This window comes from Cupressus sempervirens, chromosome 2 (genome assembly GCF_028749045.1).
Source record: "Cupressus sempervirens isolate cs-2001-9-10 chromosome 2, ASM2874904v1, whole genome shotgun sequence".
NCBI lineage: Eukaryota > Viridiplantae > Streptophyta > Pinopsida > Cupressales > Cupressaceae > Cupressus > Cupressus sempervirens.
The window spans coordinates 517,796,224-517,819,000 of record NC_143119.1 but is presented as its reverse complement, the minus strand read 5'-3'; the positions used below and the strand labels follow the sequence as shown (position 1 = coordinate 517,819,000).

The following is a 22,777-nucleotide window of genomic DNA, read 5'->3' as shown; positions in this document are numbered from 1 at the left end:
TAATTAGTAATGATTGGAATAGGATAAACTAAGATAAGATGATTGCTTACCTCATTGTTGTTAGGATTTAAAGAGACAATCATAAAAATTACATGCAAATATAACCAATATCAAAAAATAATAAAGCACATAGAAGAGAACACAAGGCACAAAGATTTAATGTAGTTCACCCAATCCCTAGGCTACGTTCACCAAACATTGAGTCCAATATTCTTATTATCCATTGATTATAATCTTATTACAATATGTAATCCGTTGAAACTCAATACTGCCACCAAAAGGTACTATCACATTACATCCCCATGAAATCCCTAACCCTAGAAGACATTTTGTACAAGCTTTTGTCACTTATAAAAATAGGGCTAGATAATTTTGATAAGTTAACATAAAAAACCCTTGATGAGTTAACCTTAGGAAATTGTTGATGAGTCAACTCAAAAATCCTTGACAAGTCAACTAGATTTATTTTTTGGGGCAATCCCCCGAACCCAAAAGAACTTAAGAAAAGTGTATAGAAATTCATTGGTTAGTCACTACATATCAATAATCTCCCACTTGGGGACCGATCAAACTCCACACAAAACCACGTCCCACTTTTAGGCTGGTCTTGTAGTGATACCTCTACCACATGAGGCTCTCACCAGATCAAACCACCCTAGATTTGGCTATTCCTTTATTCATTTAATATGAATCGATCAAGTTTTTCATCTATATGTCTGAAACTTAACCTTGCACTAGTCCAAGTATAGATGTCACTCCCCATTCTAAGATGCACCAATTAATGCCTAAACACCCTATCCTTAAAATTTAATATAGTTTTGGATTATTTTACTAACCCTTTCATCTTATCCTAAATGTTGAGAATATCATTGAAAGCTCCTCCTATTATAAATTATTTTTCTCAAAAAAATCAAAAGATCCACAAATTCTTCCCATATTAATCTTTTATCTTGAAGGGAGATGGGCCCATACATATTAATCATGATAACATTATGTTGCTTTTAATACTTTTGATAATCTTGACTTGTCAAAAATATATTGTTCTAGGATTCCAAACAATGCCTAATCCAATTGAAGCCCCTATGGTTAGTTTCCACTATAATGCCCATATCACTAATCTCATGTCTAGCTCTTGTAGCTCCTTATTTCCTAGTTTGGTTTCTTGCAAAAAAGGAAAGATGTGGCTCAAAGGTGCCAATACAATGCTTAAAGACGCATGATTTATTAGTGGCAATGAGTGGTCCAATGGGAGGGCACTTCCACTTCCTTGTATATATAGTAGTAATCTTATGTTTTCCTGATGCCTTCATGTCCTCTTTTCTTAGATCACTCAAGGATTTCTTACTATACAAGTTTTATTAATCTTAGTACAATTAGCCTGATCTTTCACTGTTCTATTAGATATAAGATCCAACTTAATGTAGTCTACTATTGTAGTTATGTTATCAATCTCCCTATCAACAACTACTTTCACCTTATTCTCCTCTCCCTCCTCCAAATTAAGAGTAAATTATTCTATTTTTATTTTAAAATATGAAAATTAAAAACCTATGATGCCATGTCCGTGTGCGTGCGCGCGCACACACACACACACACACATGCATGTGTCTATGTATGTATGTATGTATCTATATGTATCTATACACATACATATACATAGATAGACACATTCACACGCATACACATATATGTAAAAACAAAAGAATCACATAACATCATGTCTTTTAACACATACTCCAAATTGCTATCTCTGTCTCTAGCTCGACTTTTAAAAAAAAAGATTTTGGGTCCTTTAAAACCTACTTTTACTTATTCAAAACACATACTCCAAACTAAATGTTCATTTTAGATTTAATCCACTAATCTTTTGAGATATCTTTGCAATGTAAGATCATAATAAAAACATTCACAAAAATATAAGATCCCAAAAATATCCAACCTATTTAAGTATCATATAGATGATTTGATGGTCTAATAGAAAGCACATTATAATTCAATTTATATTACAAGAATATACTATTTTCCTATTAACAAAATTAAAAGAGAAAATAAGCTTATCATGTGAAAAAATTAATAAATATAAGCATCGGATGAGAACCTTAAATATAATGTACTAATGTGTAACAAATGGTTGAATAGTGAAGGTGGATGGATAATACCAGTCTATTCACAGCAATAATATTAAATTAAATGCTTTCGATTTAAAATACTTCATTTAAAACAAACCCTAAACGTAAAGGTGGAGAATATGAAAACGGAATTTTCATCGATCAATTTTTTATCTAGAAAAAATATCGTTCTTTAAATTCTCAATGCAAAGCTATTCTGAATCTCTGCCGTTTAATTCCAATTCTTCCTAATACAAGCGTATCTAATAGATTTGTAGATAACAAAATTTATCTGAAGCATAACATCTTCAGTATAAATTTGTTAGATCCTTGCATGTTCTGGTAGGATTTAATTAAATTAATATCTGCATATTCACTAAACAGAAGCATGGACTCATAACTAGCCACATCTACACCTGATGAGCATCAAGATAGTATATCATCTTAACGAGTTAATGTGGAATACAAGGAATACAAAAATGGTGGCATTGGGATTGGACTGAAAAAGGCAAGTTAATGAAGGAAAGTGTAAGACAAAAAGAATCTAATAATTTCCCTGCAACAGGGAATGGGAGGGCAGAGAAGATAATAATATTTGACCAGTTTGCGTTACGTGAGGAAGAGTGTGTGAATTGCTTCTGCTGTCGGCGACGTTTCAGGCAACTCGTATGTTTGCTTTTTCTCCTCGGAATCCATTCGACATCATGGTTTTATCAGTGTATATATATGTATTATTATGTAATTTTTAATTTTTTAATTTTTTAATTTTATTTTTTTGGGAAATTTCAATTTTATTTATAAGCTTTAAACTTTTACAGTTAGGATTTCATCTGTATTATAAAGTATTGTTAGTGAGTTTTTAAAAATATAAGGATATGGGAAATTGAATATAGTTATTTTAAAGCTATTTACTTGATATGGACTGTGTCTTAGTATTATACATACTTTTGAGAATATTTGACTATAATTTTTAGAATGATTATCTATGTTCTTCATCAATTAGCACGTTGAATATATATATATATATATAAAATTAATCATTTAAGTTGGATTATACAAAGATTGTTGAGATGTTCATTATTTATCTTGAAGATTATCAATTATTGTCAAGATGTCTTAATTTTCATAGGAAATAATAATTATAATTAAATAGAATTGCAAAATGTATACTGAAAAAATCAGACAATTAATACACACTTCAATTCATGACTAATAGAGTAATGATTAATAAGATTGTTGTTGATAAGTAGGAGATAATTTCCATAGCAAGTCAAATTGTGATATTGCTATCAGGACTTAATTGTGTGATTTTTGAGTCAAACTCATTGACCCAATGAGTGCTAAGTGTTCCATTTGTTCTCATGAGAGATGGATTCATGTTGAATCACTACTCATGAAACAGGGTCAATGAATTTGACTCAAAAATCATACAGTTAAATCCTGATAGCAATATCACAAGATTGTTGTTATTCAAAAAGATTTGATAGAAGGTAGACATGACATGGGAAAGATAAGCATGCTTGACCCTTGATTTCACTAGCAATTACCTACTTTTTATGTTTATGCTTTCTCTAGTCTTGTGGGTGTCATTAAAAAGCATTCATTCATTCATAGAAATTATTTATACTAGGCTTTCCCTTAGAAAAACAAAAGATTAGTTGTATTTTTTTGTATCTAATAATATGAATATCAATATACTCTAATTGCATATCAAAAAGTTTATGTTAACTATCTTAGCTAATCCAATGAGGTATTAAGAGATTAGTTACAATTTGATACTAAAAGAACTTCAAACTTAAGGACTAATTTTAACAGTAGCAGCTTAGGTGGTTGTGCTCATAAGAGGGCTTTATTATTACAAAATTATATATTGACATCACTAAAAGATTTCATTATTTTTACATGTTCAATTTCATTTCATTTTCAAATCAACTATTAAAATAAAGAAGGTATATTAGGGAAGACATCTATCTTCTCATCTATCAGGAGTACAAGAGCTAGTCTTCATAAATAATTTGGATATGGTTTCTTCTTCTTTTTTCTTTTTGTTGGAGACACACTTAATGTTAACACTATTCCCCTCATTTTTCTTTGATGGGTTGGAATTTTGTTATCTCAAAATAGTTATAATAGTTTATTTTCATGACTGTAATTTAATTTCCATTTCAAGCAAAGACTTTTATGATGAATATTAATTTGTGTTTAATTATTTTTTAACAATTATATTTTTTATTGAAATATAATTGAAGAAGGTTTTATAGATTGGTCTACTATAAATTAATGATGGATGCATTACAAAGATTTAAAGATCGTCTTATGCAAGTGAAATGATTGGTAAAAGGATTCATAATGAATGAAAATTGAGCAATAAAGAAACAGGCATTGAATAACTAATTTTCATTACATAACACATCTAAATAAAAGATATATTATATTCTAATATTGTGTGTGTGTGTGTGTGTGTGTGTGAGAGAGAGAGAGAGAGAGAGAGAGAGAGAGAGAGAGAGAGAGAGAGAGAGAGAGGATACTTGAATAGTACAAGAAATTATTTAAACATAATTAACTAAAAGAAATTAATCAAATCACTAGAAGTGTTTAATTTATGAGAAAAGATGAGAATAATTTTATTAAAAAATTTTTAAAATGCCAAGCCATCATACATTCCTACTCCTATACATCATGAAAAATTAGACCAAGTACAATAGCCTCAACATCTTTAATAGCATCAAAGAGTACAAGAAGATGAAGACATACCAATAACAAGAAAAGACTATTACCAATCCTACCCAAAAGAAACACTCAATAATTAGAAGACAAATTCAAAGGATATTCCAAAGAGGAAGTTTTCTAATAATTTTATTGATCTATGCATCATTTCTAGCAAAAAGTCAAGAAACTCGGTGGTGAGGCACTCTTAGAAAAGCACCATATAATAGAAAATCCTACACAAATGTGTGTTGCAAACATTTTTTCCTTGAAAGAGAGAAATTTCATTTACACACAAAGGCTACCGCATTCGCTAGTGTATCATATAGGGATACACTTCTAAATAAGGTATAAACATCTTTCCTATCAAAAAACTTCAAGCCCTTCACCAACCTAACTCCAATTTTGGCAAAAAAAACTTAATTGGTTTTAATTATGAAAAAAAAGTTTTACATTTTTTTTTTTACATAAAAAACTTAATTGTTGCCTGCCAAAATAAATGAATAATTCTGAAATATTGAAATCTTGACAAGAGTCTCCAAAATTTACATAAAATATCTGGGAGATCCCAATTAACATATGATGTAATAAGATTATAATTACTTTTAATATGTATCCTTGATAATCCCATTTTCAAGGAATGATTTACACTAATCTTAAAACCTTGAATTTTAACTTGCTTATTGGATTCATCTAGTAACCTAATAGAGAATCCTTAAATATATTACAAATATGATTTCTATTCATGCTTCTAGCACTCGAATAACTAGGATTTCCTATTGAGACACCATCAAAGTTTAATTTATTAAAATATATTGGTTGAACCTTCTATTTCACTTGCATACAAACCTCATATATATCTACTTTCCTCCTACTTGCGCACCCTTCAAGGGAATTAAAATTAGATTCTATTTATTGAGAATAGAATAACCAAAGGAGGAGAAATTAAATGACAAAAAAATTGTCGTTAGAGTAAACACATTTATATTTTCATAAATTGACCTTTGGATCTTATGAAAAACCATATCAATCAAGCATACATCCTTCCTAAAACTTATTCTATTCCTCACACACCATAACACCAAAAAAAATAGAAGAGTGTGCAATCCTCCATATTTCAGTGAAAAAAAAGTTTCTATGGGCCAATGACCATCCAAGAAGGAGTTCACAAAGAGAATTTGGCAAGGGCCCATTCTAACCAATTCTATTTAAAACCCTCATCAAATACTCATGAAAAAAATCACATAAGAGTAACAAGTGATTTGCATCATTCCTTTCCTTTAGATAGAACTATTGGAAGTCTTACATGGAAATCAAGATATTGAGGTGGAGGGTGTTGGAAATGTAATGAAAACTAGGTGAATGAGAGGGGGGTGAGTCAAGAACCACTTAAACTTCTTCTATTCAATCCACTTGCATGCAAACAACATAAAGTAGTAAAGTAACAACACCATAACACAATACTTGTTAACCTAGGAACCCTCCAAGTAGAAGATGAGGATAAAAATGGGGTGGGGATGACACCCACAATGCTTCACTAGTGTAGTAATAAAGTTGGCATGTTAAATCTTACAATTGATCACTTCTAGTGATCTACTCGGTTAAGAGTAATAAGGATTATTCGGTCTACCTTGTGAAAGGATTTATACATTGATACAATTAAGTATTTACTATTTTAGGAGTTTTTGCAAAGGACTTTTAGGTCCACCTAGTTAAAGGATTTGGGACTAATGTAATTCCTTTGAAGTAAATTGATCACCTGACTGTGATAGATGAGTCTCTTCCTTTCCTTATGTTTCTTGTAGTGTTCTACATATTATGCTCTTTTATATTCGCTTCTATTCAACTCATGGTATATATGATATTACAATTGTATTTTGGATATAAAAAATACCTTATATTTATAGCTATCGAAGTGATTCCTTCATAGGTCAGCTATAGCATAACCATGTCCAAAAAAAATTACCAAGTTGGCTCAACATTGTAAGTTGGGTCAAACGACTTACTCGGGTAAAGCTCAAGATACTTGGTAGACACTTCTGACTCGGTTCTTGTTGGAGCTCGGTAGGATTATCAACTTGGTTGACACTCCTTGCCTTCTGCAAGGTTAACATTATTGGTTGGGTTCCTTTGTGAGCTCAGTTTACACTGCAGACAAGTAACTTAGTTATTACTATCTTTTTATTATCACTAAATATTTTGACACTAATTGACAATATATGTTGCAATGAGATTAATAATCTCCCCTTTTGGCATTAGTGAGAAAAACACTTAACATGCACAAGATTTGAAATCAAAATTTGTTTAGTCAAACTCCACCTTTGAGTATGGTCTATTCTATAGCATGATTTGCATTGATAACTCTGCAACTCAATTTGAATTAAAAACTCTATTTTTCATTTTTCATTTTTTTTTGTTTTTCTACTTTTTACATATCTTTCTTATTGTACATAATGTCACCTTCATATGTATTATTATGACATATACTTCCTTTATATACTTTCCCCCTTGTTTTTGTTAGTTCCCACTCACCCAATGCCATAGGGGCTATAAATGCCAAAAATTTAGAAGGTTATACCAAAATGAGAATTAAAATCATGGTGTACCTTCAAAATTATAGAAAAAGTCTTTTCCTAGTTGTCTTGTAGCACCATCAAGATATGTGGATTAATTTGAAGCTATGTTGATAACTCAAACATGTGATCTACAACTAACAAATTTGTATCTTTGACCAATGTCCTTGCATGATCCATTCACTTCTACATGGTGTCCATGTGGGGAAGTATCATACTTTGTATATCAATTAATGTTTCTCTTATTCTAGCCTCTTCCTTTAGAAGTTCTGCTAGAAGATCTGTCAAAATTTTAGTTTTTGCAAAATGAATGGAACTAGAGCTTAGATTGAGTTCCAACTAGTTTGCACTATCCTTCAAGTCAATGTAAATCTTGGCTAGTGTGTCTTTTATTTCCTTGGTAAAATTAGTGGAATCACTCAACTTTACAAATAAATATATAAAATTCTTTACCAAAATTTATAATGTAAAAAATAAATTAGATGGTTCTACTTGATCAATTTCTACATTATGTGCTACATTCTCTAGCACTTTATTCTCAAACTTCCTTTTAACTTTCTCAAGGATTTTGTCCAGCCCATCAGTGTCCTCATTGAACTTATAAAGAATGAAAATCTATTGATCAATGATGGTGTCTTTTTCATTTACCTCTATAGATAGAGCATCCACAAATATTTCTTTAATGTCATGCAAAACTTTTCTTCCATCTCTTTCAGCCCTTGGCATCTACTATTCGACCATTTTCTTCCACAAATGTCCCAAAATATCAATTTTCTTAGTAGATAGATTGGATTGGTCCCATTTGGGATCAAATATCCTCATCTAGATCTATTTCATCAATAGTCTTCATTTTGACTTTTCTCTTGACTTCTGAAGAAGGAATGTTTTCTTTGCCTTTGTCAATCAGGTTCTTCTGCTACTATAGCTTGATTGAGACTATGAGAACCTATTTATTGATTATCTCTAGGAGAGAGGTTGGTGAAGGTGTGGGAGTCTTCACTTCACTTGTTGTTTAAATTTTTTTCAACTCAATGGATTTTTTCTCAGGTACTACCTTAGGTGAAGTGGTAGGAAGGGATTCCATGACCTTTGCAGCAATCTTCTCAGAATTAGAATCTTCGATTGTCTAAATCTTTGGTAGGTTTCCCTCTTCCTAGATATTAAAAAAAAACCTTAAACATATTTCTTGTGCATTAAACAACATCTTCTATCTTATTGGACAAAATTTGAAAAGCTTTAAATCTAGGAGTGTGCCTGCTTTTGTGATTAGTAATTGCCTCCTTGATTTCTTTGTCAAAGAGATTTGGCATTTTTTTCTCAAAGTTTTCTCTCTAATTTCTTTTTTTGTTTTCACTGAATTAACCCAATGGTGAGAGATAACCTTCACTAGAGCTTTAAGGACTTCCACTTTAAGTTGAGAAGGTTCATATTTCCACATTTCCATCTTCTCAACCATTACATCTTTAGTTTGCTCCTTCTCATCCTTACTTCTTGTTTCATATTTTAGATATCTGAAATTTTCCATCCCACTACCTTCTTTTAGTGTCTTTAGCATTTGTTCAAAGGTAGGTGGTGACCTTTTGAATGAGATGATAGGAGTGGTGTCTTCATTATCATCATCATCTTCATCATCAAGCTTTAGTTTCTTTCTTTGTGTTCTTGGCTTGGTGGCAATAAACAGAGGAGTAGACCTTGTTGTTCTCTTTGGTGGAGAATTAGATGGGACATTCACCTTATTCTTAGGAGGTTCCTTTACATATTCTTCTACTTCATATTCACTTTCATCTTATTCTTCATCTTCCTCTTCTATATCATGACCCTTTCCTTCAGTGAGTTTGAGAGGTGAATCTGATTTTGCAAGTTTTTTTCCTATGTTTTCTAGCCTCTTCATTCCTCTCTTCATAATTTGATCTTCTAAATCTCAAGTGAGATTCTTGTCTTAGCTTCCTCATATGTTCCAAAATATGTAGCCTTGGGGTCCATAGGCTCATTAATGATATCCTCAACAATATTTCTTGTATCATCAATATTTAACTCATATGCCAAAGGTTTTACCCATGCAATCGTAGGTTTGACTACTTGAATATGAACTCTATCATAGTAAACCAAGAAGCATACATCTTGCTCAGAATCATCCACCAAATTCTTAGGGATCCTAAGCCTACTCTTCATCCTTTCCTTGAAGTTATCAAACTATGCATCCATGGTGCTTCCAAATTTCTTGCCCATCTCATTTATGAATTCATTAATCTGATACTATACCAGAGTGTCCTTTTTCCAAAAAAGGTTCCTTTTGAAGAAAATAATTTATGTACATAAAAGAATAAATAGACTAAGAGTCAACTAAACTTACATGAATTATTCTTGGAATCTTGAATATTCTTCACGTTCTTGCTCAGTTGGGTGCATTGAAGCTTGGCAAGGTCAAAGGATAGATTCTTCTTCATGACCTTGTATGCTAGGTTCACACTTTCACATGGCACATTGCTTGAATGGCTTGAACAATAGGTTTTATGTGTTATGACATGGATGCCAAAATTGATTTCCATGTTAGTCACATTATTGAATTTCGTACCTCTGTTATCCCATTTAACTAGGATTAGCTTTTCCAATTCTTCCTATCCTAGGGTTTTGGTAGCCTTTGAATTCTCCAACATAGGATATCCTATTATCCTATGAATCATGTTCTTTATGAAAGGATAGGCCTTATCCAACTAGAATGATGTGTCAAGAACTTAGCTTAATATAAGCTTGATCCATTTGATTCAAAAATTTCTTGACATGTGGATGATGTGGGTCAAACTCTTGACCTCTAGATGCTTGTGTTCTGATTTCAACACATCATTTTTGCACAATGCGTCGTATGTCTAATCCAACTCAAAATTCCCCAATTCTTGAATAGAACTATGATAAAATGATCTAACATTGTAAATGAGAAGTATCTTAGGATAAATTGATGAGTGTTCTCCTTGTGGATCCTTTTCCTCAATAATTGTTGGATATAGCTTGAATTTTGGAGGAATACAGTTTGAATTCTTTGTCAATATTTTTGAACCACTTTTGGCCTTTTCACTAGAAGATGTTGCCATACTACTTGGTTGATGAATACTTAGAAGATGGTGACTTCATCTAAGATGTTCCTTGAAAATTTTTGCTCTAAATCACTTGGGGAGCTCGAGGAATGTTGTGATCTTGAAAACTCTAAATTTGTGGTGATAAACAAAACTTCAATTTCTCCTTTTTATCAATTTTCAATTTTAGGGCTCCATTAATGCTCTATAATTGGGTAGGTAAAAGATGCTCAGTTTTCTCTTCAATCCTTGAATAGTTAGCTAGCACTAACAAACCATGTTAAGTTGATTAAGTGACTTGGTCAAGTCTATCTATGCTTGGTTAGGTCTAAGAAGTAACTTGGTTAGGTCTAACAACTCAACTTGGCCTAAGGAGCGACACAGTTAGAACTAACAATTCAATCAAGTCTATATTTCTTTTTCTATTCAAGTGCACCTGATATGATGATTTGAACTTTGTGCTTTGATGACTTGAACTAATGTGGGATATGATTTTTTTATCATAGTTGTAGTGGTCTCCTTGCTTGTTCAAGTAGAGATAATTGAATTACCCAATCCATTGTCTTGGGTGTCAATAACCTCATTATTTTCACTTGAATTCTCTATAGATTTCCTAACCCATTGATGCTTCATTTGAGTGCTAATCTTCTTAGCCTTTAATTTATTTTCATCTCCAACTTTATCTTTGTTCATGCAATTCTTTTCTAGATGACAAAGTTCATTGCATACATAGCATCTTTTGGTAGAATTCCTTTTTCTGAAGTGACTTTTAATGCAATTAGCTCCAATGTGTCCAAATTCTCCACATAAATAACACTTGCACTAAGTGTTATAGTCCCACCCAAAGATTTCTTTAGCAAGTTTTTTAGTAGGATTCCAACTCTTGGTTCTTCACTCGAAAGATTTATTACCTTGTTTGTTGCATGTAAAAGATTTTCCTTCAAACTTGGTTTTCTCTATGCATTCACTTTCTCTATGTTTAGGTTTGTTACAACTATAAGAATTTCCATTAAATTTTGACATTCCATTTCTCCAAAATTTGTTTGATGTATGTTCTTCCTTTCCACAATGATTACACATATGTATTTTATTGTTTTGAGCTCCCTGTTGTGATGATTCTCCTAGTTTTGATTAAGTAAAAATAGGTTTTAAAGAACCCAAAAAATAGAAGTCTAAAGAGATAAGAAAAAAGCTAGCAATAGCATAAAAAAACACAGATCAACATAAGACAAGCCTCCAAAAAGTGCAAACAATAGGCCAAGCAAAAACAGAGTTGTTAAGGATAGCAAAAAGACAACGAAAGACTAGGACCCGACTAGCTAGATAGTCTTTATCAGGTCAGCAGCCTCACTCGCCAGAATGTGCATATTATCTATAGTGGCCTTCACCTATTCCATCTTGTTCACTTCCTCATTCTTCTTAGAGTTAGCTTGAGTGCATTTACTAGGACCTTGGTTCTCAACCACCGAAGGGGAATCTTGTCCTTTGTCTTGCTCAAACTTTTTCAGAAGATTGCCCACATTATTTTCCATAGCCTTTTAAGATTTCTATTATTGTTAGCCATTTTCTTGATCATCTTTTCAATATTGTTCAGTTTGGCTTCTAGTCTAGTAGCCTTCCCCTGATTGTCACTATTAGCCTTCTCCCACACCCTATTTTAAACTTTGAGCTATGGCATCTCATGCATAAGGTTTTTAACCTCTTCAACATTTCAAATTACCTTTGAGAGCCTATCAATATGTTGTCCTAAGGTACGCTCTCCTCTGGCTAATTTGCTAACTTGCTCCACTTCCTTACCGATAAACTGCATTTGTTGTTTCAGGATGCCAATCTCCTTTAGAATTGTCCCAGGGTTTCCTAATAGACTTTTGAAAGAACCAATCAGACCCTCTATTTTATCATCAAAATCTAGATTTTTCTCTTGATTCCTCTCATTGTCTTTCTTTGGCTCCACATTCTTCATAGCATTCTAAATCTTCTCCTCTTGAAGCCTCAAATATTTTTGCTTCCTCTCCATTCTGTGAGCAAGAGGTTCATCATCAGATGGGGTAGAAGCCCTAACATCGTTGTGACCCTTGAAACCCTTTCCTTTACCACCACTCCTCTTCTTTTGGTAATCTCTCACCATTTCCTCTACAAAATCACTTTCATGATCAAAGTCGGTCCCTTTAACATCATCTTGAGTATCTGAGTCATAACTTTTCTCTAGGAGACTACCCTCCATGTCATATTCCACTAGCTTCAAGATGCCCTTGGGTTTCATAACCTTTTTGGATTTTAACACATTCATAACAAGAACCATAAGGCCCTCATGACACACATGTTCTCCATTCGAATAATTTTGAATTGCCTGGATGGAGACACCCAGAGATTGCCTAAAAAAAAAGGGGAAATTGATCCTCACATCATGCCTAAAGTGATTAGCTAACATAAAATGATACCCATATAGCTTTGTAAACCTACCATCCAAAGTAAGGTACTCCATAATGACATAACACATGAATCTCCAAGGTCAAGAAATAGAGATCAAGTTGAAATAAGAATTACCTATTTTCACCAGTCGATTTCTCTCAGTTTCCAACTCCACAAATTCATCAATGGCCCTATCCAATAGCTTCCTATCCTAATAAAAGTTGATGCTATCCAAATCCAACCTCGTGGCCTCTACTATCACCTCTTCAATCACTTCCATATGCTTGTTTTCAACCATGATATAGCCATCCTTTCAAGTTTTAATGAATTGCTGAGTAATGGTAGGATTATTACCTTTGAGTCTTTCCATATAACCTATTAAATTCTCTCACCTTAAAATGTCCCAAACCTTTTTTTTCTTCATCCACTCCTTGCAACTTGCAGGTTCCACTCTCTTCCTTTTTCCTCCCATATTCCCCCCTTCATTGTCACTAGATTTCTCTCTCTAAAACACATGATGCACACTGCTACCAAAAACAATATTGCATTCAAAGGAGAAAATGGTAACAACCCATAATCCATGCAAAATAAAGCTTAGCTTTCTAAAAATCATAACCCAACACACCCCAAGAGTGATCAACATATAACTACAACATATAACTACAAATCTCTGACACCATCATTATTAAAAAAATTTTGCTTATACCTCAATTTATCAAAATCAATAAATTGGTGACCATCGATAGGTAAAGACTCATTATTATCCCAAATAACTTTATGCTCACTTAAGTAGGCCATGTTAGTTGCTCAATCAGTAGCATAGTTAGCTTCCCTGAAGTTGTGGGTGATTATACATATATCAAAAGAATTAATAATATTAATAGCTTGAAAAATAATATTACTAATAGTCCATGAAGGTTGAGTAATTTTATTAAGACAATTTATGATGTTAAGAGAGTCTCCTTCCACCCAAACCTTCATCAAATTCAAACTCTTTGCATAAATAAGACCATGAAGAGTAGCACAAGCTTCAACCATGTGATTAATTTGACTACCAATAGGAATAGCCATGCAACTCACTTTATCACCATAAGAATTCCTGATAGCATCTTCACACCCAGCAATGCTCGAGTTCCCTTTAGAAGCCTCGTCAAAGTTTATCTTGAACCAATTTGCTAGAGGGCTGTCCCATCTAGCACTATCCCTTGGATTAGGTTCCTGTTTATCCTTACACAAATTCCTTAGTTTCCATTTGTGAAACACCTAGTCTTGCCAATCATTATGAGGTTGTTGTCCCAAAGCATTAGTTTTAATATTCTCTATTATAAGGGCCTTGATTTTACAAAAAAACTTGATCTAAAATAGAGTCCACTCCTCTAAAGATCTTATTATTACACTCCTTCCAAATACCCTAGTAGAGGTAAGGAAGAATGAAATCCCATAGTCTTAATATCAAAGCATTCTTAGAAGGAGGTTTCCAACTAGTAAAGAATAGTTGAATAGTAGTAAGGAAAACCCAATCAATATTAAATGAGTTACAAACCTTATCCCAAACCTTTTTGGTAAAGGGGAAATGCAAAGTAATATGGTTGACCGAATCACAGTCATTCTTACAAAGAACACACCTATTGATAATGATGAAGCCTCTCTTCATTACATTGTCAATAGTCAATATCTTATTCTATAGAAGAATCTAAAAGAAGATATTAATCTTAGGTGTCAAGCCTTTCAACCAAGCCTTAGCCCAACAAGGTTCTTCATATAAGTCAAAGGAATAAGCATAGGCTAAGGATATAGAAAACATTCCAATAGGATATGACTTCCTATCAGCTCATCCTCCTTTTGACTTAAAAATACAACATTCAGACACTTATTAAGATCAACCAAGTTATCATTCACCCTTTTAAGGTCTAACCATATATCATTCTTCCTCTAATCTACCACAATAGAAGCAATAAGATTCTTACATTGCTCCATATAAGTGTTCCACCTTGGTTGATCACAAAGTGAGTGGTCCAAGATCCAAATATCTTCCCAAAAGAGAACTGTTCTTCCATTTCCCAGCTTCCATCTAACCCCTTTCCTTATAATGTTTTTAAATTTTTGAGCATTTTTTCAAATCATGGATCCCCCTTGATCTAAATCAATATTAAGGAAATGATTAAAATCACAGTTATCCTTTTTGTATTTATCAATCCAGATGTTCTTCCATTCCCCTTCCTCTTTGTGTTATCTCCATAATAATTTTGCCAATAAAAATTCATTCATTGTAGTAATTCTCCTCAAACCAATCCCACCCTTATTGTGGGGCATACAAATATTTTCCTAGGCAATGAGGTGTAATCTTTTTTTAATCTCCATTCTAGTCCATAAGAAGATCTTTTGAATTTTCTCAATAGCTAGAGAAAACTTTCTTGGAATTTTAAAAACAATCAAAGCATAAAGCAGAACACATTGCAAGATGGAATTCAACACAATTACCTTACTAGCCTAGCTAAGGAGGGTGCCTCTCCAACTAGCAAGTTTCAAGTGAATTCTATCAATCAATGAGCACCAAAAGCTATCAGGAGGGTTTCAACGCAGAGGTAACTGTAGATAGGATCCAAGAAGAGAGCCAACCTCACAGCCAATAATATTTTTCATTTTATTTTGCCTGGCCTTACTAACATTAATGAAGTACATTACACTTTTGCTCCAATTAATGATTTGACCAGAAGCATTCCCATAGTCAACCAAAGCTTTTTTAATATTCCTAGCATTTCTAACTGAGGCTTCCCCCATAACAATAGAGTCATCAACACATTGTTGATGAGATCATATTCAAGAAAAAGAGGAAGGATAAATGCCCACAAAGTCCCCCTTCATCACCATATTTTCCACAAATCTCCCCAAACATTTAGCCAAGATAATGAAAAGAATAGGAGAGATTGGGTCTCCTTGTCTAAGACCTCTAGAAGCCTTAAAGAAGGAGGTAGGAGAGCCATCAACAAGCACTGAGAAGGAAGCCGATGAAACTAACATGAAGATCAAATCCCTAAATCTCTTATTAAACCCAAAAGATTCAAGACCTCGGAGAAGGAAGTTCCAATCCACTCTATCATAAGCTTTGGAAAGGTCAAGCTTAAGAAGAAATCCTCCTTTCTTGGACACTAAAAGTGAGTGAATATTTTCATGAATAGTTATAATGGAATCCAAAATCTATTTGCTAGGAACAAACCCATTTTGCTATCTAGAAATGACAACTAGGAGAAGAGACAGATTTCTAAGGGTCAACACTTTGGAAATAATCTTATAAAAAGAATTACACAAGCTGATAGGCCCAAACTAATCGAACATATCCACTCCTAGTTTCTTTGAGATAAGAGAAATGAAAGTACCATTCACTTCTTAAAGAATATTCCTAGAACCAAAGAATTACTTAACCGCATTACAAACATTAGGACCAATGATGTTCCAGTATTGATGAAAGAACAAAAACAAGAACCCATAAGGACTAGGGGCTTTATCTTCCTTAAAAGAGAAATCAGGCTTGGAAATCTTATTTGAGGAAGGGATAGAAGTGAGAAAATTATTCTGATCCTTAGAGACACAAGAAGGGATGCAATCAAGAAACAAATTCTACTTATCCAAATCCAAATCAAGGTCACCTTGAAGCAAGTTACTAAAAAACTCCATAGCCTCCCTTTAAATAACCTCCTCATTTTCAATAAATCCCTTTTTTGTTTTAAGTCTTGAAATTCTATTTTCCATCCTATGCTTCAAAGTAGTCATATGAAAGAACTTAGTATTATGGTCACCTTCCTTTAGAAAAACCTTTCTAGAATGCTGCCTCCAAAACATCTCCTCCTTAGTGATAATATCATGAAATTTGACTAGTTTGATGCTTTCCTCCTCCCTTGAGACAACCTCATAACATCAATTTGAATCCTATTCTTAATATCCTTAATTTCCTCCAAAAAAAAATTTTATTCTCAAAGATGTTGCCAAAGGTATCTTTGTTCCATTTTTTTATATTTTTCTTGACATTTGTCAATTTAGCTACAACTTTAAACATTGTTGTACCTTCCACATTAATACCCCACCACCTTTTTATGAGGATCTCCAAGTCTAGATGAAGAATCCACATTTTTTCAAATCTAAAGGGGAAATTTCTCTAATAGTTAAGTTTATTAGCCACAAGAGAAATAGGGTAATGGTCTAATCCCACATGAACTTGAGCACTGTGAGAACATTTATAATTAAGGAACCAATCATTGCTAATAAGTACTTGATCTAGCCTGACTTGAATGAGATCCTTTCTGATTCTTCTATTAGTCCAAGTGTACTCAATCCCATGTAAGTCAAGATCATGAAGAAGATGATGATCAATAAAGTCCATTAAATCTAATCTATTATCTAGATTAGTCTAATTGCCTCCCCATTTTTCAGCTTCTTTTAGAGGGGTATTTAAATCCCCCATAACAATCCAATTTTGGTCAGCAAAAAGCTTTCTTTGGTTAGAAATTTCTTTCCACAAAGCCTTTCTTCCCCACTTGGAATTGGGGGCATAGACATTAGTTTGAACCCAAGTAAAACCATCCTTTGAGTTAGTAAATCTAACATTCATCATGTTTCTATTATGAGAAATAAGCTCCCCTTGAATCCACCTATTTATCCAAAAACCTACCATACCTCTTGAATCTCCCTTAGAATCATTTCCTATAATCTTCCCACCCATAAAAATTGGAAGACCTTACACGTTATCCTTCAACATCTTGGTTTCCTAAATAAAAAAAATACCTGGCCTCTTATCCCTAATCATATTTTTTTAAATGTCATGTTTGTGAGAATTATTTAACCCTCGAATGTTCCATGAAATTATCTTCATAACTTTTGAAAGTGTTTTGATTCAAGGACAGTCCATTGACTACCATTCACAATGCCTCTCTTTGCCTTAGCAATTCCTTTTTACAAATTGGAGGGTCTTCCCACTGGGGAAGGGGAGGATCCAACATCTTCATTCTTGAGAATAGTCTCGGTGGGCATTGAAGCAAGATAGAAATCTCTATCCTTATTCACTTTAGAAACCCCTTTTTTGAATTAGATTTGGACCCTTTCTTATTATTGTTTTTGGTTGAAATAGTCTCCACATCCTTATTAAGGTTAGCTTTCTTCCTGCCTTTAGAAGGTTTGCCAACTGGGATCTACTTAGCATCTAAAGTCTCCTCCCCGCACTCTACTTCCTCATCTTGTAAAATAGTTAGGAGGTCCTCAACTTCATCTCTAACAAAGTTGTTTGCTTACACCACATCTTTGGCACAGTGATCTGTAGACACAACTGAATACTTATGGGTCACCCCAATGTCTCTATACCCTCCCTCCTTGGGGTTGATCTCTTTTTCTTCTAGGGTCTTGTCCAAGAAAGTACTATTAGGATTCATCACATTGTCCTAAGTAGAAACTTGAGAACCTATCTCATGCATTTAAGCTAAATCCAATCTAGGTTAAGGAACCTCCACACCTAGGGGCACACCATAATCTATTTTGGCTTGCTCCTAGGGAGAAGCATTCTCACCCAAGGATCTAGGTTGAAGAACCTCCACACCTAGGGACACACCACAACTTGAACTATTGATATGATCCTATTGGGGGGCATTCTCACCCAAAGTCACATCTCCTCCCTTTAAGTTCACTAGAATACTATTTTGTGCCTTCTCCTTGTTAAATGTAGCCCAATTGTGCTTTCCCTTTGGGTATATATTGAGATAGTTCAGCTAACTGATCCATGCTTTCTTATGATCTCATCATTCTTTCATTGGTTTCTCTTTATTCTCTAAGATCATTCATGAGTCTTTCATTTTTTGTCCTCAGATTGATGACTTCATGATTTGCACTATTCAACTAATTTTCCATATCTTCCTAATGTAGTGAAAGTTGATGGATTTCATTTTCCTTTTCTTCTATCCTAGTGTTGATTAATCATATATCTTCTTTTGTCATATTTTTGTCATTTTCAGCTTGGTTCTTCTATTCCATGATTTCACATATCTAACTAAATGAATCTCTTGTTCTCTTTTCAATTTTTTGACTTCTTCTTGTAGAATAAGGTTTCTCTTAAGTAGATCTTCTATAGTTGCATCCACTTCATCTGAACTTTTCTCTTTGCAAATATCTTCATTTTTCTCTTCCATATATAGATTGGCATTCATCTTTTCTACCAATTATTTTCTTCTTTTTATGAATTGAGAGAGTTGATCCTTCGGCTTCTTGATTTTTTCCATGGCCACATGAAAATCCAAATTTTCATTTTCAATGCCTTTATCTACCTTGTATACTTCCATTGTCTTTGATCTTTTCTCTCAAGGTGCTAAACATCTAAAAAGAACCTTTCTCTAATACCAATTTTCGGAAATGTAATAGAAGCTAGGTGACAAAGAGGGGGGGATGTGAACTAGGAACCACTTAAACTTCATCTATTTGATTAACTTTGTTAATTTGTTTAATCTACTTGCATGAAAGAAACATAAAGCAGTAAAGTAACAACACCATAACACAATATGTGGTAGCCTAGAAGCCCTCCAAGTAGAAGGTAAAACTAGGGTGGGGATGACACCCACAATGCTTCACTACTTCAATAATAAAGTTGGCCTACTAAGGATTACAATTGGTCACTTCTAGTGATCTACTCGATTAAGAGTAATAAGGACTACTAAGTCCAACTTGTGATAGGTTTTATACAATACAATTAAATATGTACTCTGTTAGGATTTTCTACAAAGAACTATTAGGCCCACCTGGTTAAAGGATTTGGGACTAATGCACCTATTAGGATGAATTAGTGCATTGATCTATGAAATGAAACTCTAATTTTTTATGAAGATCCTTTGAAGTAAATTGATCACTTGATTTTTATAGACAAGTCTCTTCCTTTCCTTATGATGCTTGTAGCCTTCTAGATATTCTACTCTTTCATATTCGCTTCTATTCAACTCATGGTTTATATGATATTACAATTGTATTTTGGATTAAAAAAATACCTTATACTTATATATATCTAAGTAACTCCTTAATAGGTCAACTACAAGGTAACCATTTCCAAAAACAATTACCATGTTGACTACTATAACTCAAATCTAAGGACTTACTTGGGCAAAGCTGAAGATACTTGGTAAGCACTTCTAGCTCAATTCTCACTAGATCTTGGTAGGATTTTCAACTCAGTTGACACTAGAGCTCAGTGGGAACTATCAACTCAATTTATACTGGTTATTTTATGCAAGGTTAATATTATTGGCTTGGTGCCTTTGTGAGCTTAGGTTACACTGTAGAATGGTAACTTAGTTATTACTCTATTTCTATTATGACTAAGTGTTTTGACACTAATTGACAATATATATTTCAACGAGATTAACAAGGGGGGTGAACCATTATCTTAGTTTCCAATTAAAAATTTGAACAATTGATATTAGAGAGGATCAAGGATCAAGTACTGAATTAGTTTTAATGGATTGAGTTAGAGATAATCTCATAATAGATCTTTGTAGGTCTCCTAACAAAGTCCTTACTTTTTTGTAAGTGTAAAATCCTTTCACATGGTGAGATCTAACAATTTCAAAAGATTTTAACATGGCAGACCCCTCATAGGGTAGATCATTGGATATGGTCAAACATTGTAACCCTAACAAGTTAACTTTATTACTGTAGTAGTGAAGATTTGTGAGTGTCATCCCCACCCCAGTTTTACCCTCACTTTGCAAGGTTTTTGGGTAACCAAATCTTTGTATTGTGTATTCACATTTCATGCATGTGATTTGTAGATTATAATCTATATGTTATTATAGATATTGGATATGAGATGGTAAATGTGGTGAATGCAATAAAGTATTATCAAAAGGTTTAAGTGTTAGAGATCTTGATTCACCCCTACCTGATATCTTGGTTTCCAATCAAGACTTTTAATAATTTGTATTAGAGCTAAGTTATCTTGCAGAAGTTTAACAACTTGGAGTTTAGATTTTGGAGATGGAGGCTTATAAATTGGATAAAGTTATTGACAATCAGGTGATTGACATCTAGGTCATAGTGCAACAACTTGAAACAACATGACAAGAACTAAAGAAATCCCTAAAAAGGAGGAAGGAGTTGGCCATTCTAAAAAATGAATTTAATTATGAAGAAGTTGAAACTGAAGGAGTGTTTGGAACTAGAAGTTCAAGTGAGAATGATATAGTAGGTATAGATCTACTAGAAAAGAACAAAATGTTGACTAAAGAAGTCACATGACTAGAAAGGGAACATGAGATTTAGTGAGTAAGACTATGTGAAGTGGCTGAGAAAAAAAGAAAGTTGATGAAGACAAGGTTATCATTGAAGGAGTCAAAAGGATAATGGAAACTAGACTTGAAGAGAGAATTTAGATTTACAAAAGCTCGCAAACATTCAACTAGACATGTTGAATCAACTGATGCTTTCAAATTAGGAAATGAATAGAAAGGATGTGGAAATAGAACATCTGATATCATAGAAGGATCTACTAAAGATGAACTAAAAAATAAGAAAGAACTTGTAGAAAGATTCAACAAGCCCAATAAAGAAATGCAATATTTTAAAGAACTTATGAGGTTGTCTAGCAACACTATTGATTCAGGACATTCATCTAACAAGTAAAGAAAATCATCCAAGAGTGGAGTACTAAGAAATGGAAAATTAAACGTAAAACCAACATGTTATCATTGTGGAAAACTTGATCATATTGCTAACGTCTACAAAAGTGAAAATGGTATGCAAAATCCTAAATCTAAGTTTAATAGTTATTATTTTATGTACAAGAAGCAAGGACATCAAATGCATGAGTGTAGGTCATGAATAAAGAATACATCTACTACACCTAAATTTGAAGGCTATTGTTACAAATTTAAAATGTATGGACATAGAGCATATGAATGCAGATCAAAGAAAATGCCCTATTGAACTAATCAGAGGTAGAATTATGCACCTGATACTGTATGTTCCTAAATGTCACAAGTTTGGACATTCATGCAAAAATTGTAGGACTCAAGTACCAACTGAAAATCACACAAAGGGAAAAGGAAAAGTGGACATTGATAAAACAAAGAAGGATATGAATCAAACATGGAAGAAAAGGAAGAAGATGAAAATAGTGGAACAAATGGAGTTGAGATCACCTAATCTAATGGTAGGTGATTGTATCATTTCAAACTTTAAATAAAGAAAGGTATGTAAGGAACTATATGTTTAATGATATATCATATGTTAGTACCAAACATAAAATGTGCTAAAGTTCATATTTGCATAAGTAAAGATGCATAAGAAAAAAATTATGACATGACCAATGGAAGAGAATCAATTACACAATTAGTGTTGAACATTAATAAAATTGTCTATATTGATGATGCATTGCAATATGGACCAAGTACTTTAGAAGCTAAATTGATATATAGGTCAACTTAGATGAAGGTGACTAAGTTGTATAGTGGAGACCTAGTTCAAAGGCACAATATCAACCGAGATAGCTGGCTTCCACCTACTTGAGTACACAAAATTAATGGAGACCCTAAATTGGGTTAAAGAAAGTATATATCAATATTTGAAGATATTATTTCATACCTTGCATATATATCTTTAAAGCATAAGAGAAATTTAAGTGAGAAGAGATTCTAAGGAAATTTAAGAAAAAAATTGGAACATAAGCTTCATCGAGTGAAGATCTTAGTGGTCTTGAGTTATCCAGAGGGAAGAAGTTTTGAACCCTAATAGATAAAAATGGCAGCTTCATCATCCATATGAAAGAATCAAGGAGTAGAGGTTAGTAACATTCAATTGGGAAGGAGTGACACTTGTCCTTGACCTAAATTTTAGAATATTCTAGAGATTGCACTGAAAGGTGACTCAATGGGTGTGTTATCCT

General features: G+C 33.1%; 1 protein-coding gene across 16 annotated transcripts in view; it reads left to right on the top strand.

Annotated features, from left to right (window-relative positions):
• Window positions 1–22,777, top strand: part of LOC149573232 (uncharacterized) — a 408,940-nt gene that overhangs the window by 333,539 nt on the left and 52,624 nt on the right. For 6 of the 16 annotated variants that reach the window (XR_016360060.1, XR_016360063.1, XR_016360061.1 and 3 more), the window contains one exon: window positions 2,493–2,642. The exons of 3 other annotated variants lie outside the window; for them this stretch is intronic. The gene's annotated coding sequence lies outside the window, so the exon portion shown is untranslated. Of the gene's footprint in view, window positions 1–2,492; window positions 2,643–2,673; window positions 3,027–22,777 lie in introns of those variants that run through there. 7 more of the 16 variants (XR_016360068.1, XR_016360062.1, XR_016360052.1 and 4 more) reach the window with 3 other exon arrangements.